This window comes from Somniosus microcephalus, unplaced genomic scaffold (genome assembly GCF_052327205.1).
Source record: "Somniosus microcephalus isolate GS21.2 unplaced genomic scaffold, FLI_Smic_1.0 scaffold1721, whole genome shotgun sequence".
In the NCBI taxonomy this organism is placed as follows: domain Eukaryota; kingdom Metazoa; phylum Chordata; class Chondrichthyes; order Squaliformes; family Somniosidae; genus Somniosus; species Somniosus microcephalus.
This window is the reverse complement of record NW_028226908.1, coordinates 10,001-22,603: the sequence shown is the minus strand read 5'-3', so window position 1 is coordinate 22,603 and position 12,603 is coordinate 10,001. Positions and strand designations below refer to the sequence as shown.

The 12,603-nt window shown below is 52.6% G+C and overlaps 1 pseudogene; it reads right to left on the bottom strand.

Annotated features, from left to right (window-relative positions):
- LOC147080325 (18S ribosomal RNA) lies at positions 1-648 on the bottom strand (annotated as a pseudogene; the record flags this gene model as incomplete).
- Positions 649-12,603: the final 11,955 nt, after the last annotated feature.

Here is a 12,603-nt window from a genome sequence, read left to right as displayed (position 1 = left end):
GATCCAACTACGAGCTTTTTAACTGCAGCAGCTTTAATGTACGCTATTGGAGCTGGAATTACCGCGGCTGCTGGCACCAGACTTGCCCTCCAATAGATCCTCGTTAAAGGATTTAAAGTGTACTCATTCCAATTACAGGGCCTCGAAAGAGTCCTGTATTGTTATTTTTCGTCACTACCTCCCCGAGTCGGGAGTGGGTAATTTGCGCGCCTGCTGCCTTCCTTGGATGTGGTAGCCGTTTCTCAGGCTCCCTCTCCGGAATCGAACCCTGATTCCCCGTTACCCGTGGTCACCATGGTAGGCACAGAAAGTACCATCGAAAGTTGATAGGGCAGACATTCGAATGCGTCGTCGCCGTCACGAGGACGTGCGATCAGCCCGAGGTTATCTAGAGTCACCAAAGCTGCCGGGCAAGCCCGGATTGGTTTTGGTCTGATAAATGCACGCATCCCCCGGAGGGTCAGCGCTCGTTGGCATGTATTAGCTCTAGAATTACCACAGTTATCCAAGTAACGTTTGGAGCGATCAAAGGAACCATAACTGATTTAATGAGCCATTCGCAGTTTCACTGTACCGGCCGTGTGTACTTAGACATGCATGGCTTAATCTTTGAGACAAGCATATACTACTGGCAGGATCAACCAGGTAGCTGAACCGAAACTCGAGCCAACAAAGTCAGCGAAGACAGGGAACGACTCTTCGGAACAGACGCGGGTGTGTGTGCGTGTGTAACAGTACAAAAAAAGCCGACACAACGAAAGCCCACCTTGCCGGGCTCGCGACCAGGCCGACCGTCCAATACGATGCAAACGACACAACTCGGACCATTAGCACACCACTTTGTGTGAGGCACAGAAGGGTTTTTTGGTGTTTTTGCATCAGGCTGAGCTCGCGCACGCGCGCGGAACCACCGTCAGGACGGAAGACCAACCAAGTCGCGAGAACACGCTCGGGGTAAAGCTAGCGAAATAGGACCTTTCTTTATTAGCCACCACCACCATCACCACCACCACCACCACCACCAACAATCGCTTTGTCTTGCTGGGCACATGGCCTCCCCATCACAGAGAGGTTGGTGCCGGGTTCAACTTAATTGTGTTTGCAACCGGTAACCGTCAAGGCAAGAAAAACCACTCACACAACAACAACCTACACCACGCGTGCGTGTGTCTGTCTGCGTGCGCGTTTCTTTGCTCAAATTTGCCAGAGAAATAGCGTGTTCAGCTAGCAGAACGGGACGCACTGAGCACACAAGATTTCGTGCACAAGAGGCAGACACCCGCTCCGCTGCTTGAATAGGACCACTGAGAATCACAGGACGTCTCGGACTCACGCGAAAGAGTTTCAAGGACAAAGAGAAGGGCGCGGCCAAGGAAGAAAACACCGGGAGCTGCGCCGACACCCTCTCTCTCTGACTCGCCGTGTGCATGCCCGTCTTGTCACCAGCGACAGAAACGAGAGGAAACCCCGAAATAGCCTGAACACCAGCCTCTCTCTATACTGGGCCGGCCCGGGGACTCCCACTACGGACGCGAGTCACCAAATCGGTCGTACGGGCCCACTGAGCGCACAACACAGGGAATCTCGTTGCAAACACTGCGTGTGCATACGTTGCTCACAAAGCTCAATGGGGTCACAGGCCCTGACCCGCTCAGAGGCACCTGTGTGACAAGACAACAAATGGAACTCGCTGGAATGTTTCTGCTGTCTTGTCATTTTAGACGGACCCACTGAGCGCACAACACAGTGGAACTCTCTGACAAACACTGCTTGTGCGTTAGCCCCAGTAAACAACTCAGCGGGGGTCACAGGCCCTGACCCGTTCAGAGGCACCTGTGTGACAAGACAACAAATGAAACTCGCTGGAATGTTTCTGCTGTCTTGTCATTTTAGACGGACCCACTGAGCGCACAACACAGTGGAACTCTCTGACAAAACACTGCTTGTGCATTAGCCCCAGTAAACAACTCAGTGGGGTCACAGGCCCTGACCGGTTCAGAGGCACCTGTGTGACAAGACAACAAATGAAACTTTAAAGACGCTGGCATGTACATCTTGTTTCTGCTGTCTTGGACGGGCCCACTGAGCGCACAACACAGGGGAACTTGGTGCAAACACTGCGTGTGCATAAGCCACAAAACACAAGCTCAGTGGGGTCACAGGCCCTGACCGGTTCAGAGGCACCTGTGTGACAGACAGCAAATGAAACTTAGACGCTGGAATTATTTATATGTTTCTGCTGTCTGTCTACGATTTCAGATTCACACTTAGAGTTTTTTGTCATTAAGTCATAAAAGCCACAAAACCACTTTAATATGACTTTCCAATACTCTTTGAAAGGTCTCTATATTGATAAAATGAGCCTTTTAGCAAAGTAACACTTTTCGGGCATTTTCAAAGTGCTCCCGCTGAGTGAATTTTGTTCTGAAAATCGTGTTCCCGAAAATCTCCGGGCACCCCGCCAACCCCCCCTGCCAGAAATGACAAGTGTCAAATCAGCGGGTCAAACGGCCACCTCTATCCGACCAGGAGCACCCAAATCCCCGCAAATGGCACTTTTTTTTTTCTTCATCGGGACTTCCGACGAGGTTAATGATTTCCCAAACTGCAACTCATTAACTATGTCCTGAGACACTTGCCAGAAATGACACATGTCAATTTGGCGGTAGCAAATCACTTTCCCAGGCCGGGAAGCAACACCCGAGGCCCGCAAAAGGCGGCCGAATATTTTCTCATCGGACTTCCGCGTTTTGGTTAATCATGTCTCGAAATCGTTAAATGCACATGTCAATTCGGCGGGAGCAATTCACTTTCCCAAGCCGGAAAGCATCACCGGAGGCCCGCTTGAAGGGCCCTAATATTTTCTCATCGGACTTCCGCGTTTTGGTTAATCATGTCTCGAAATCGTTAAATGCACATGTCAATTCGGCGGGAGCAACTCACTTTCCCAGGCCGGGAAGCAACACCCGAGGCCCGCAAAAGGCGGCCGAATATTTTCTCATCGGACTTCCATATTTTGGGGGTTGGATTCTCTCCCGCATTCCAGCCCCCTGGCCACGGGTCGCTCATTCACTTTCAGCCCGGGCCTTGCCAATTTGGTTAATCAGTTAGCCATGCACCAGACTCGGCCTCGCCTTTTTCATTTATGGTTAATGATGTGCCCAGGCTGGGACTTAGTCTCTCCAGCAGCCAAAACTTTTCACTGGTTAATGAGGTGCCCAGCCCGGCACTTAGTCTCTCTCCCCAGCAAGCTTACTTGGTCGGCCGACATTTGGATCCATTTTCGGGGCTTAATCGGGTCGAATACGGTCCCTTACGCAAGGGGAGCCGAAGCCCCGGCCTCTGCCAGGCGTCAGGCTGCCGTTTTTTAAGCCCGACCAAAAACCCGAAAATTGGTTAAAAATGGAAATAAATTTCCACCCAAAAAGGGTTAAAAGTCGGTTGGACGGCAGCCCTGGTCGGTCTCTGCAGACCTGGAGGCCCTAGACAGTAATCTGGAAAACAGACAAAGTCTCGAGAAACCACCTCCTACCATTCTCCAGGTACCCCGCCAATCCCCCCTGCCAGAAATGACAAGTGTCAAATCAGCGGGACGGATTTGACTTTTGTGACCGACCGCTGGAACTTTTTTCGGCTACAGGCAGTCAAATTTTTCTCCTTCCGGACTTCCAGTACAACTTTGAACGGCCATATCTCCGCACTCCCGCGTCGGAGCCAAGCCGTTTTTACACCGTTAGACGCGGCTTCCCGTGCCCGTTCGAATGCCGCCCTGCTCGGCGGAAAAGGAGAATTTTTTTATTTTTCGGCCGATTTCGGGAAAAAAAATTCCCGCTCTGAACTCGGATTTTTCGGCTTTAATCGTTTCGTATACGGTCCCTTACGCAAGGGAGCCGAAGCCCCGGCCTCTGCCGGGCGTCAGGCTGCCGTTTTTAAGCCCGACCAAAAACCCGAAAATTGGTTAAAAATGGAAATAAATTTCCACCCAAAAAGGGTTAAAAGTCGGTTGGACGGCAGCCCGGGTCGGTCTCTGCAGACCTGGAGGCCCTAGACAGTAATCTGGAAAACAGATAAAGTCTCGAAAAACCACCTCCTACCATTCTCCAGGTACCCCGCCAATCCCCCCTGCCAGAAATGACAAGTGTCAAATCAGCGGGACGGATTTGACTTTTGTGACCGACCGCTGGAACTTTTTTCGGCTACAGGCAGTCAAATTTTTCTCCTTCCGGACTTCCAGTACAACTTTGAACGGCCATATCTCCGCACTCCCGCGTCGGAGCCAAGCCGTTTTTACACCGTTAGACGCGGCTTCCCGTGCCCGTTCGAATGCCACCCTGCTCGGCGGAAAAGGAGACATTTTTTTTTTTCCGGCCGTTTTCGGGAAAAAATTTTCCCGCTCTGAACTCCGATTTTACGCCTTTAATCGATTCGGAGACGGTCGCTTACGCAAGGGAGGCGAAGCCCGGGCCTCTGCCGGGCGTCAGCCTGCCGTATGTAAGCCCGTCCGAAGCATGAGTTCCCACTTTTGGTTATCCAGTTGTCAATTTTAAAATTTCAGTTAATCAGTTGCCTGCTTGGTTAATCATTTGTCGCTCTGACATTTGGTTAACCAGTTGTCGATGTTCGAAATTCAGTTAATGAGTTGCCTCCTTGGTTAATCATTTGTCGCTCTGGCTTTTGGTTAACCAGTTGTCGATGTTCAAAATTTCAGTTAATGAGCTGCTCTTATGTTCTATGATTTCCTACCTTGACAACTCATTAACCAGTGTTTCAAACAATGCACCAGGCCATTTGACGACCCCAACTCGGTTCCACAAGCGGGAAAGCAGCACCCCAAGGCCCGGTAAGGGGGCCGAATACATTCCCATCGTGAATTCCGTCCCAAATGTGAATGACAAGTTTTCAGTTAATCAGTTGCCTGCTTGGTTACTCATTTGTCGCTCTGACATTTGGTTAACCAGTTGTCGATGTTCAAATTTCAGTTAATGAGTAGCCTCTTTGAAATTTCAGTTAATGAGTTGGCCCTTTGGTTACTCATTTGTCCCTGTGTCTTTTGGTTACCCAGTTGTCGATGTTCGAAATTCAGTTAATGAGTTGCCTCCTTGGTTAATCATTTGTCGCTCTGACATTTGGTTAACCAGTTGTCGATGTTCGAAATTCAGTTAATGAGTTGCCTCCTTGGTTAATCATTTGTCGCTCGGACTCTTGGTTAACCAGTTGTCGATGTTCGAAATTCAGTTAATGAGTTGCCTCCTTGGTTAATCATTTGTCGCTCTGACATTTGGTTATCCAGTTGTCGATGTTCGAAATTCAGTTAATGAGTTGCCTCCTTGGTTAATCATTTGTCGCTCTGGCTTTTGGTTAACCAGTTGTCGATGTTCAAAATTTCAGTTAATGAGTTGCCTCTTTGAAATTTCAGTTAATGAGTTGGCCCTTTGGTTACTCATTTGTCCCTGTGTCTTTTGGTTAGCCAGTTGTCGATGTTCGAAATTCAGTTAATGAGTTGCCTCCTTGGTTAATCATTTGTCGCTCTGGCTTTTGGTTAACCAGTTGTCGATGTTCAAAATTTCAGTTAATGAGCTGCTCTTATGTTCTATGATTTCCTACCTTGACAACTCATTAACCAGTGTTTCAAACAATGCACCAGGCCATTTGACGACCCCAACTCGGTTCCACAAGCGGGAAAGCAGCACCCCAAGGCCCGGTAAGGGGGCCGAATACATTCCCATCGTGAATTCCGTCCCAAATGTGAATGACAAGTTTTCAGTTAATCAGTTGCCTGCTTGGTTAATCATTTGTCGCTCTGACATTTGGTTAACCAGTTGTCGATGTTCAAAATTTCAGTTAATGAGTTGCCTCTTTGAAATTTCAGTTAATGAGTTGGCCCTTTGGTTACTCATTTGTCCCTGTGTCTTTTGGTTACCCAGTTGTCGATGTTCGAAATTCAGTTAATGAGTTGCCTCCTTGGTTAATCATTTGTCGCTCTGGCTTTTGGTTAACCAGTTGTCGATGTTCAAAATTTCAGTTAATGAGTTGCCTCTTTGAAATTTCAGTTACTGAGTTGGCCCTTTGGTTACTCATTTGTCCCTGTGTCTTTTGGTTAACCAGTTGTCGATGTTCGAAATTCAGTTAATGAGTTGCCTCCTTGGTTAATCATTTGTCGCTCTGGCTTTTGGTTAACCAGTTGTCGATGTTCAAAATTTCAGTTAATGAGTTGCCTCTTTGAAATTTCAGTTAATGAGTTGGCCCTTTGGTTACTCATTTGTCCCTGTGTCTTTTGGTTAACCAGTTGTCGATGTTCGAAATTCAGTTAATGAGTTGCCTCCTTGGTTAATCATTTGTCGCTCTGGCTTTTGGTTAACCAGTTGTCGATGTTCAAAATTTCAGTTAATGAGCTGCTCTTATGTTCTATGATTTCCGACCTTGACAACTCATTAACCAGTGTTTCAAACAATGCACCAGGCCATTTGACGACCCCAACTCGGTTCCACAAGCGGGAAAGCAGCACCCCAAGGCCCGGTAAGGGGGCCGAATACATTCCCATCGTGAATTCCGTCTCAAATGTGAATGACAAGTTTTCAGTTAATCAGTTGCCTGCTTGGTTACTCATTTGTCGCTCTGACATTTGGTTAACCAGTTGTCGATGTTCAAAATTTCAGTTAATGAGTTGCCTCTTTGAAATTTCAGTTAATGAGTTGGCCCTTTGGTTACTCATTTGTCCCTGTGTCTTTTGGTTACCCAGTTGTCGATGTTCGAAATTCAGTTAATGAGTTGCCTCCTTGGTTAATCATTTGTCGCCCTGACTCTTGGTTAACCAGTTGTCGATGTTCGAAATTCAGTTACTGAGTTGCCTCCTTGGTTAATCATTTGTCGCTCTGACATTTGGTTAACCAGTTGTCGATGTTCGAAATTCAGTTAATGAGTTGCCTCCTTGGTTAATCATTTGTCGCTCTGGCTTTTGGTTAACCAGTTGTCGATGTTCAAAATTTCAGTTATTGAGTTGCCTCTTTGAAATTTCAGTTAATGAGTTGGCCCTTTGGTGACTCATTTGTCCCTGTGTCTTTTGGTTAACCAGTTGTCGATGTTCGAAATTCAGTTAATGAGTTGCCTCCTTGGTTAATCATTTGTCGCTCTGGCTTTTGGTTAACCAGTTGTCGATGTTCAAAATTTCAGTTAATGAGCTGCTCTTATGTTCTATGATTTCCTACCTTGACAACTCATTAACCAGTGTTTCAAACAATGCACCAGGCCATTTGACGACCCCAACTCGGTTCCACAAGCGGGAAAGCAGCACCCCAAGGCCCGGTAAGGGGGCCGAATACATTCCCATCGTGAATTCCGTCCCAAATGTGAATGACAAGTTTTCAGTTAATCAGTTGCCTGCTTGGTTACTCATTTGTCGCTCTGACATTTGGTTACCCAGTTGTCGATGTTCAAATTTCAGTTAATGAGTAGCCTCTTTGAAATTTCAGTTAATGAGTTGGCCCTTTGGTTACTCATTTGTCCCTGTGTCTTTTGGTTACCCAGTTGTCGATGTTCGAAATTCAGTTAATGAGTTGCCTCCTTGGTTAATCATTTGTCGCTCTGGCTTTTGGTTAACCAGTTGTCGATGTTCAAAATTTCAGTTATTGAGTTGCCTCTTTGAAATTTCAGTTAATGAGTTGGCCCTTTGGTGACTCATTTGTCCCTGTGTCTTTTGGTTAACCAGTTGTCGATGTTCGAAATTCAGTTAATGAGTTGCCTCCTTGGTTAATCATTTGTCGCTCTGGCTTTTGGTTAACCAGTTGTCGATGTTCAAAATTTCAGTTAATGAGCTGCTCTTATGTTCTATGATTTCCGACCTTGACAACTCATTAACCAGTGTTTCAAACAATGCACCAGGCCATTTGACGACCCCAACTCGGTTCCACAAGCGGGAAAGCAGCACCCCAAGGCCCGGTAAGGGGGCCGAATACATTCCCATCGTGAATTCCGTCCCAAATGTGAAAGACAAGTTTTCAGTTAATCAGTTGCCTGCTTGGTTACTCATTTGTCGCTCTGACACTTGGTTAACCAGTTGTCGATGTTCGAAATTCAGTTATTGAGTTGCCTCCTTGGTTAATCATTTGTCGCTCTGACATTTGGTTAACCAGTTGTCGATGTTCGAAATTCAGTTAATGAGTTGCCTCCTTGGTTAATCATTTGTCGCTCTGGCTTTTGGTTAACCAGTTGTCGATGTTCAAAATTTCAGTTAATGAGTTGCCTCTTTGAAATTTCAGTTAATGAGTTGGCCCTTTGGTTACTCATTTGTCCCTGTGTCTTTTGGTTAACCAGTTGTCGATGTTCGAAATTCAGTTAATGAGTTGCCTCCTTGGTTAATCATTTGTCGCTCTGACTCTTGGTTACCCAGTTGTCGATGTTCGAAATTCAGTTACTGAGTTGCCTCCTTGGTTAATCATTTGTCGCTCTGACTTTTGGTTAACCAGTTGTCGATGTTCGAAATTCAGTTAATGAGTTGCCTCCTTGGTTAATCATTTGTCGCTCTGGCTTTTGGTTAACCAGTTGTCGATGTTCGAAATTCAGTTAATGAGTTGCCTCCTTGGTTAATCATTTGTCGCTCTGGCTTTTGGTTAACCAGTTGTCGATGTTCAAAATTTCAGTTAATGAGCTGCTCTTATGTTCTATGATTTCCGACCTTGACAACTCATTAACCAGTGTTTCAAACAATGCACCAGGCCATTTGACGACCCCAACTCGGTTCCACAAGCGGGAAAGCAGCACCCCCAAGCCCCGGTAAGGCGGCCGAATACATTCCCATCCTGAATTCCGTCCCAAATGTGAATGACAAGTTTTCAGTTAATCATTTGCCACCTTGGTTCATCATTTGCCACTCTGACTTTTGGTTTCCCAGTTGTCAGTTTTCACATTTCAGTTACTGAGTTGACTTTGTCTTTCTCACTCTGTGTATCTCTATCTTCTCTCTGTCTCTCTCAGTGTATGCGAGTGTCTGTGTGTGTTCCACTGCCGCCCGGCCAACCGGGTCCAAAGGCCCGCCACGTTACACACGAAAAACCCCGGTCTCGCTTCGGAGCGACGGGCACCCGGCTTCTCGGTGTCGGACCGACTCCGTTCAGATACCGCTGGATGCCCCTTGCCCCTGGCTTGCTCTGGCAGCCGGCGCGTGCAGGCCGCCCCCTGCCCCGCCGTCTCAGTGGTCGGAAAGCGGTCTCCAGCCAACGGCTGTACCTCGGCCGCGGAAAGAGGCAGCTACACAAGCGAGGCACTGCTCTGTGCGGCCCCGCCACCCCGTTCAGCTGCCGTTGTCCCCGACCGGATCGGACTTTCCTTCCCGAAGTTATCCCCGATAAGCTGCCGCTGACCGACGGCCCGTCAGCCGCTGCGGGACGGCGACACTTTCCCGAACTCGCCCGGGGCCACTTCGGCAATATAGTGTGCGCCGGAGCCGGGGCTTTCCAACGAGCCATCCCCGAACGAAATCGGACACGGGAGTCGGGAGCGACAGGCGTTCGACTGGTGCCGGGCAACCGGGTCCAAACGCCCGCCTTGTTAAACACACGTACACCCCAGGCTCGATTCGGAGCGACGGGCACCCGGCTTCCCGGTGTCGGACCGACTCCGTTCAGATACCGTTGGATGCCCCTTGCCCCTGGCTTGCTCTGGCAGCCGGCGCGTGCAGGCCGCCCCCCGCCCCGCCGTCTCAGTGGTCGGAAAGTGGTCTCCAGCCAACGGCTGTACCTCGGCCGGGGAAAGGGGCAGCTACACAAGCCAGGCACTGGTCTGTGCGGGCCCGCCACCCCGTTCGGCTGCCGTTGATCCGGACCGGATCGGACTTTCCCTCCCGAAGTTATGCCCGATAAGCTGCCGCTCACCGGCGGCCCGTCAGCCGCTGCGGGATGGCGACACTTTGCCGAACTTGCCGGGGTCCAGGCCGATAATATAGTGTGCGCCAGCGCCGGGGCTTTCCAACGAGCCCTCCCTGACCGAAATCGGACACGGGAGTCCAGAGCGATAGGCGTTCGACTGCCGGCCGGCCAAACACAGGCAATCCCCCGCCGTTGCGGACCCGCTCCAGGACAACCGGGTCCAAACGCCCGCCTCGTTACACGCACGAAAACACCGGGCTCGATTCGGAGCGACGGTCACCCGGCTTCCCGGTGTCGGACCGACTCCGTTCCGGTACCCTTGGATGCCCCTTGCCCCTGGCTTGCTAGGACAGCCGGCGCGTCAAGGTGGGCCCCCGCGGCTCCGGCTCAGCAGTCGGAAAGCGGTCTCCAGCCAACGGCTGTACCTCGGCCGGGGAAAGGGGCAGCTACACAAGCCCGCTACTGGTCTGTGCGGCCCCGCCACCCCGTTCAGTGGCAGTTGACCCCGACCGGATCGGACTTTCCTTCCCGAAGTTATCCCCGATAAGCTGCCGCTGACCGACGGGGCGGCAGCCGGTACGGGTCGCCGACACTTTCCCGAACTTGCCGGGATCCAGTCCGATAATATAGTGTGCGCCAGCGCCGGGGCTTTCCAATGAGCCCTCCCTGACCGAAATCGGACACGGGAGTCCGGAGCCAAAGGCGTTCGACTGCCGGCCGGCCAAACTCAGGCAACCTCCCGCCGTTGCGGACCCGCTCCCGGACAACCGGGTCCAAACGCCCGCCCTGTTACACGCACGAAAACACCGGGCTCGATTCGGAGCGACGGGCACCCGGCTTCCCGGTGTCGGACCGACTCCGTTCCGGTACCACTGGATGCCCCTTGCCCCTGGCTTGCTAGGACAGCCGGCGCGTCAAGGTGGGCCCCCGCGGCTCCGGCTCAGCAGTCGGAAAGCGGTCTCCAGCCAACGGCTGTACCTCGGCCGGGCCAAGCGGCAGCTGCACAAGCCCGCTACTGGTCTGTGCGGCCCCCCCACCCCGTTCAGTAGCAGTTCACCCCAACCGGATCGGACTTTCCGTCCCGAAGTTATCCCCGATAAGCTGCCGCTGACCGACGGGGCGGCAGCCGCTACGGGACTGCGACACTTTCCCGAACTTGCCGGGGTCCAGGCCGATAATATAGTGTGCGCCAGCGCCGGGGCTTTCCAACGAGCCCTCCCTGACCGAAATCGGACACGGGAGTCCGGAGCCAAAGGCGTTCGACTGCCGGCCGGCCAAACACAGGCAACCTCCCGCCGTTGCGGACCCGCTCCCGGACAACCGGGTCCAAACGCCCGCCCTGTTACACGCACGAAAACACCGGGCTCGATTCGGAGCGACGGTCACCCGGCTTCCCGGTGTCGGACCGACTCCGTTCCGGTACCACTGGATGCCCCTTGCCCCTGGCTTGCTAGTACAGCCGGCGCGTCAAGGTGGGCCCCCGCGGCTCCGGCTCAGCAGTCGGAAAGCGGTCTCCAGCCAACGGCCGTACCTCGGCCGGGCCAAGCGGCAGCTGCACAAGCCCGCTACTGGTCTGTGCGGCCCCCCCACCCCGTTCAGTCGCAGTTCACCCCAACCGGATCGGACTTTCCGTCCCGAAGTTATCCCCGATAAGCTGCCGCTGACCGACGGGGCGGCAGCCGCTACGGGACTGCGACACTTTCCCGAACTTGCCGGGGTCCAGGCCGATAATATAGTGTGCGCCAGCGCCGGGGCTTTCCAACGAGCCCTCCCTGACCGAAATCGGACACGGGAGTCCGGAGCGAAAGGCGTTCGACTGCCGGCCGGCCAAACCCAGGCAATCTCCCGCCGTTGCGGACCCGCTCCCGGACAACCGGGTCCAAACGCCCGCCCTGTTACACGCACGAAAACCCCGGGCTCGATTCGGAGCGACGGGCACCCGACTTCCCGGTGTCGGACCGACTCCCTTCTGGTACCACTGGATGCCCCTTGCCCCTGGCTTGCTCGGACAGCCGGCGCGTCAAGGTGGGTCCCCGCGGCACCGGCTCAGCAGTCGGAAAGCGGTCTCCAGCCAACGGCTGTACCTCGGCCGGGCCAAGAGGCAGCTACACAAGCCCGCTACTGGTCTGTGCGGCCCCGCCACCCCGTTCAGTCGCAGTTCACCCCGACCGGATCGGACTTTCCGTCCCGAAGTTATCCGCGATAAGCTGCCGCTGACCGACGGGGCGGCCGCCGGAACGGGACTGCGACACTTTCCCGAACTTGCCGGGGCCCAGGCCGATAATATAGTGTGCGCCAGCGTCGGGGCTTTCCAACCAGCCCTCCCTGACCGAAATCGGACACGGGAGTCCGGAGCCAAAGGCGTTCGACTGCCGGCCGGCCAAACCCAGGCAATCTCCCGCCGTTGGGGACCCGCTCCCGGACAACCGGGTCCAAACGCCCGCCCTGTTACACGCACGAAAACACCGGGCTCGATTCGGAGCGACGGGCACCCGACTTCCCGGTGTCGGACCGACTCCCTTCTGGTACCTATGGATGCCCCTTGCCCCTGGCTTGCTCGGACAGCCGGCGCGTCAAGGTGGGTCCCCGCGGCACCGGCTCAGCAGTCGGAAAGCGGTCTCCAGCCAACGGCTGTACCTCGGCCGGGCCAAGAGGCAGCTACACAAGCCCGCTACTGGTCTGTGCGGCCCCACCACCCCGTTCAGTCGCAGTTCACCCCGACCGGATCGGACTTTCCTTCCCG